Source organism: Hyposmocoma kahamanoa, unplaced genomic scaffold, assembly GCF_003589595.1.
Source record: "Hyposmocoma kahamanoa isolate Upper Pololo Valley unplaced genomic scaffold, ASM358959v1 95, whole genome shotgun sequence".
NCBI classification, from domain to species: Eukaryota; Metazoa; Arthropoda; class Insecta; order Lepidoptera; family Cosmopterigidae; genus Hyposmocoma; species Hyposmocoma kahamanoa.
The window spans coordinates 7,438,785-7,445,473 of record NW_020654972.1 but is presented as its reverse complement, the minus strand read 5'-3'; positions in this window follow the sequence as shown (position 1 = coordinate 7,445,473).

Here is a 6,689-nt window from a genome sequence, read left to right as displayed (position 1 = left end):
CTGGGTTACAACCGCGACGCATGCAGTCGCGCAGATAAATACTTTATAACTTATTATGTAAAATGTAATTGCAACTACATTTTATCCAACAATAATATGGCACCCTGAATTAATAAAGTGACGCAAAGTAATAATGGAGTCACCATACTAATCGACAGGGATTCGCATAAAGCCGGTCAGAAAAATCTTTATGTCAATAATAATATAATAAGAGCGAAAATGACGTTGTGCGTTTCGCGTCAGCGATCCGAGCGGAGGCGATTCCGTGTGAATAAATGTGGGTAGCCCCTAAATCGATTTTCGTATCAAACACAATTTTGTCATATTTACAAACTTTGTCTTAGTTTTCAAAATATGCCACTTTATTATAAAGGGTGCGATAGATACATAACGGCTTAACGACGTAAAGGTCAATTTCTACAAAAAATGTAACAGTTTTTTTAGCAAGCCCTTATTGTACTTGCTACAAAAAAAAAATACAAAAGCGACAGCTCAACAACATTCGTGTACGGATTATTTTCTTAACATATCTAAACACGCCACCGCATGAGAAAAATATATTTTTTCTAGTTTTATTGCAAATTCATTTCAATAATTCATTAGAAATTATGGTACTTTTTCTACCCTGTTCCAAAAATTTAAATGTAGTTCTTACAACCAGTAATGTAAAAATGAACAATACGAAGTTGTCGAAAGATCTGAAAAATATATGTATGATAAAACATTTTTGTACACAATCCTAATAAAAACGATACACTAATTAATTTATAATATTTGTGAGCTACCCGAGGGACAATGGCCAACACGTCCTGAGAGAAAAAAAAAACTATATTTTTCATTTTGGGAATTTCATAGTTGAGTAGCGAATCTACATTATTCCACCTACAATAATTATTATAACTTACTTTTTTTATGATAGCAAGTGATAAGCGACACGCCTGTCTATAGCAGTTGCAGTGCCACTCGGCTCTTTAAATCGCAAAAATCTGAGGGGCACTGCCACTGCGCCAGTCACCCTGAGACAAGTTGACAAGTCCCATCTGCCTGCAATTTCACCAGCTTCGTTACTTTTTATTTATATATTTAATTACCGTCCAATTCCACTAACCTTATGGAAAAATTAGCCAACTTACACATATTATTTTTGATCTATAAACTAAAAACAATATAAAATAGCCACTCCCTATTCGTACAACAATAAAAATAATGTTCACATTTCATCGCCTTAGAGCCGTATCACACGAGTAAAATAATCGATACTTTATTTCTAATAGTAGTGCTAATAAGGTTGCCAATACTATCGATAATAGTGTTAACATTCTGTCGACAATATCAGTCCTTGTATCAAGACGTTACAGTGGCAGTTGTCGCTAGCGAACACGTAAGATACTTTACATAAATTCGATAATAATAATAAATAAGTAGCGGGTCCCTTCCAGCACAAATGTAAAAAGCGGTCCTGCTCAATACGGCACGTTGTGTTTGCCGGTCAGTGCCTGAGTCAGTGACCCCGGCTGACTGTACCGCCAGACCCATTTAAAAATTCAAATTTGTTCTTTTAGGTCATGGGAGATGCGAGAGTCTAAGAGATATTCAAAATAATAATAACATTTACTACATTTAAAGACTAAATAAAAAGTATATTATATTAAAGTATTAAATACGTGGTGGTACATGCTACTCACATCCAAGTATTAAAAACTCCTGAAAACGAAGCAAGCTTGTATTTTTGGATTCAATAACTGTCAATCACGGCAATCAATACATGCCTACGTACAATCAAGGTAACATATCAAAATTTTACAATACTTACTGTGTGTAAGTGTGAATGTATAGAAAGAAAATAATAACAATAAAATAGTAAATTTTTTCTGAGTGTTCGATCTTTGTATTAATAATTATAACAAACTAGTGGAGTAATTTCACAAAAAATAATTGAATATCAATTCAATAAAAATTTAATTAACACAGTGAATAGCGACATCTCTCGCCAGGACTGGTAGCTGTAAAGGTACTAACTGGGTGATAAATCTGTAATAGATTTCTCATAGATGGCGCTACGACTAAAAAGTCGTTGAAAGACCAAGTACAAAGACACGACGCAAGCACATAGAGAAATTCGTGAGGTCCGTTGGTTCGTTCCGTGGCTTAGTTGGTATAGCGTCTGGCACGGTATGCAAGAAGACGTCGGTTCGAATCCGACCGGATCGAAGGAATTTTTTCTGAGTGTTCTATCTTTGTATTAATAATTATAATAAAATAGTAGTCTAAGGGTCGTATTCTAGAACTCTACTCAATGCTCAAGTCAGGATTTGAGTAGGGTTTAAAGCACTCGAAATCATACTCAAGTCCCTGCCATTAGGGTCGTATTTCCAGTGCTTGTGTTGCCAGTGCAATCCTGACTTGAGCATTGGACAGAGTTCTAGAATACGACCATAAGTGACTGTTACATAATGAAAGGCATTAAAATAAGAGTGTGGGTTCATTACACGAGTGTTTAATGCCTAATTATACGTATTAATAAGTTCTATATGATGTGTTCAGGAACCGCATGTTACGACCGGCGAAATGGCGACAAATAAAAATTTTTCTCACGCCAGTCACACAACCGTAGTTTTTATTTAATTCATAGACAAGAGTATCATACTACCCGACTATCATATCGTTCGTTCAATACCAAGTAACGTGTGAAATTTCTCAAAACTGTTTGCTACTGTCATTTCGTTTCGGATAAAACTTAATCTCGATTGATATTAAAATTGAGATCGAATGAAATTGTTTTGTTTTTCAGAGAAGTTTGAAATTTGAATATAATAATAAAATCGAACTCGATATTATTATCAAGCAATAATAAAATTTTCACAAATAAGAAATTTGTTCTAACAAAACAGTTTATCTTTAAGCTGGTCGTAATTTACGGTTTTTGAACACATCACAGAGGGTTTATATGTGTGTAGATAAAAAAATTATCACCTCATAGTTTTCTATAAAAGGCAGCGTGACCCACTGACAGCTGCATTGTTGTTCTTTTTTAATGATTTCTAACATTATCAAAAAAATTATCTAAAATTATCAAGCTCCGAGGACTATATTACTAACATCATAAACAACTCTTGTTCCATGACCTTTGATAATACATCAGAATTTACTTTCATACAAAAATAAAACTAGTTAAACTAATAGCTCTAAACAACGATAACTCTGCGCTAACCATTGACCTTGCATGTCAATGGCATTAGCAAAAGAAAGCGCTAGCGATACCGGGGGTATAGTATAGGGGAGGGCGGCTGACCTATTTACTAGACCTGTGTCTGTCGATCATTTTTGATAACCCGGGTCGATTATGACCCATAATGTGATAGGGTCAAATGATTCTATCATATGTTCGATCTTTTAGCGGGTCACTCGTCGCTCACGATACTTCCATATGGCATTTAAAAGGGTCAAATTATACAATTAGCTTTTATTGTTTCCTGCTGATGAGTAATGTGTGTAAATCTAAATGCATCATTGATAAACCACACTCAGGACACTAATATTTCTTTCTTAGAAAAGTAACACTTACAAAACAAAAAACATAACAAAAAACTTATGAGCAAATTACTAATTTATTATTCATTAATATTTTAATATTAGCTAGTGCCCTCATAAATAATCACAACATAACGAAAAACAGGTTATACAGACACTACGCCACGGAGCAATTAATCATTGATCCGTTGATTCATTAACTCGTTGACTCGTTGATCAATTGCTTGACTTTTTGGTTGGTAACGAAGATTCTATCGAACAAATGTTCGACCCAAACGAAGAGTGAGAAGGCGAACCGTGTCGTGAGTGGGGATTTCACGTGAGAGTGAGCGAGACAACAATAATATTGTCAGTTCCAGACTGAGTGTTGAGTGTGAATTGTTGAATAATCTCTAAAATTATAGTGATAACGTCGAAGATTGCGCGCATGATCCATGACACTCTAATTGATCGGGTTATTTAGAAGCTTGTAACCCGGGTTATCAGGTCAGAGGTACTGTTCGAATCATTGTGATTCGATCACGATAGACACAGGTCTACCATTTACCTGTACGATCAGTCGCTCCTGCGCCCGCGCGCGTTGCGTGTGTGCGTATTGATACTCTAATGTTGAGTATACGGAATGGCGCGAATACTTGCTAGGTGTGGTGATAATGTTATGAAGCTCGTCATGAATATTCAAGATGGTTCCCCTAGTAGCAAAAAGTAACATTTTGTACAAAACATGTTACGCAGTCGCTCGCTACAACTGTCACTAGTAAATACTCTGAATACGATAGTACCAAACGAGAAAAGTATAGTAAAACATGGAGGTGACGAATTTAACCTTGAAAACGTTGTCTCACTCTTATCTGGCAGGGTTACTTAGAAAGAAAAAATTACGAACATTTTCAACTTTGTTATAATTATCAATACAAATAACGAACATAAAGAAAAATTCTTTCATCTAGATGGAGCGAACAAAAATTTTCATAGATCTACGGCAAAAAGTACTTAGAACCAAAAAACAAAGATCTGCAAGAAGCTATAAAGAAATCGTAAGGTCTGCTAGTTCGTACTGTAGCTCAGTTGGGAGAGCGTCAGACACGGTATGGCGACGGCGCTGGTTCGAGCCCAACCGGATCGAATAAATTTTGCTTTGTGGACAATCTTTGTATTAATAATTTAGAACTAATCGAGTAATTTCACGAATATAATTGAATATCATGATAGTATAACATCGTAATATTCAATAAATTTAACGTTTTCAAGGTCAAATTATGTCTTCAGTTAAGAATTACGAATGTGGTCTCCTTTTATAACCATCGAGTATATAACCAGAAATAGAGACGAAATGTCATTTAATTTGTTTGAAAACTATTCTGCCATATCATTACTGTCACAACTGCGCTCCGATTGGCGAGCCCGAATTGACGGATGTCGTCAATGGGTGTCGTCAACTGTTTCACTTCAAATCGACCAGTCAGTTAACTTGAGCTTTGCTATAATGGACGAAAATTGCGAAATTACATAATTTAATATTTAATTGAAAAACCGATGAAATGTAATACCGTTTGTTTTGTAAGTAGATATTTTGCTGTTTTTCCCACACCACCGAATAGAACAGCACGGCATTGTTAGAGACATTATCTTTATTACAATAAATACAGAATATTTTTTGGAATATACGGAGACGTACACACAGGTCAGTAGTTGGCCTGTCTATATTTCAGTGCAAACGAGAGTTGATATTTATAAAAGCTGTATCGCTAATGTGTTACCAGGAATATATGGCCCTTATTTCGTCTCTATTTCTGGTTATACACTCGATGTTTATAACCTTCCTGGTATCAACACTGTACATTTAATAGTATTTATTACATGATTTGTGCTAGTGTAAGTATCGATTATTTATCGATAGTTTTACCGTTGGCGTGCATCACTACGCCGCTATAAATCTAGTTAGTGTGATAAGCTCCGTATTGTCGCTATTACTTGCAATGTTAACCTAATTTGCGTTATTATTCTAAGCCTATTTCTAATAACAAACTTAACAACATTATATTGCTCCGTTATGCTTAAAGAAGCCCGATATTTACACGACAACATATCTTAGTATTAATCCATTTAGTGGGACTCATTTTGTCATATTGTCATTTTGCATTTCCTCGTGTATAGTCATCTTTATCAATATAAAACAGTTATTTACATATTTGACGGAACAAAGTTATTTACACAAGTCGTTCCTGAATTTCATGCTGTACTTTGTGATGTAAAGATGTTGTTCCCTTTATCATAAAAGATATTTACAATAAGGCTGAAAGATATTATTTACATACATTATATAGTTCATTATTGAATATCGACTTCTGTATTGTGATGTTAACGGTACCCGGTACGACCAATTTACGAGGTGTACTTTGTCTGAGTGTTCTGGATAGTAACCCGGATTGAGATCCGTTATGGGGAATTAACTTCATTTAAAATCTTCAGTTGAAATAAAAATGTTTTTCATCAAAATCAAGCAATAAGAAAAATTAATTCAAAATCATTCCTAATTGTTTACACCTGGTTTGCGTGAATAAGGTTACTGGTTTTTTAATTCGGATAGTTATACATATATACGGACAATCAAATAACTTTTCGACTATGAATTACTGGTAGCATTTACTTTTGAATTCAATGTTACTGTTCTCAGAAAAACTTATTTTTTGTAATCTGTAAATACAACGCAACGTGAATTAGAATGTCACTTGATTCCATTTCTGAGCATGATAGGACTACACAAAAAAAGAATACCAGTGGACCTCTTAACAGGTTAACGCAACGATTTCACTCTTCGCCATCAGACTATACGGAAAATAGAATTAACCGTGGATCCATTCACAGGTCAACACAACAATTTTCATCTTTAAGCGCCATTGGGCTCTATCCATTAACATGTCAACGCAACGAGAAAAAGTGCCATTAGGCTATACCCATTAACATAGGTCAACGTAACGATTTCATCTTTAAGCGCCATTGGGCTCTATCCATTAACAGGTCAACGCAACGAGAAAAAGTGCCATTAGGCTACACCCATTAACATAGGTTAACGCAACGATTTCATCTTTAAGCGCCATTGTGCTCTATCCATTAACATGTCAACGCAACGAGAGAAAGTGACATTAGGCTATACC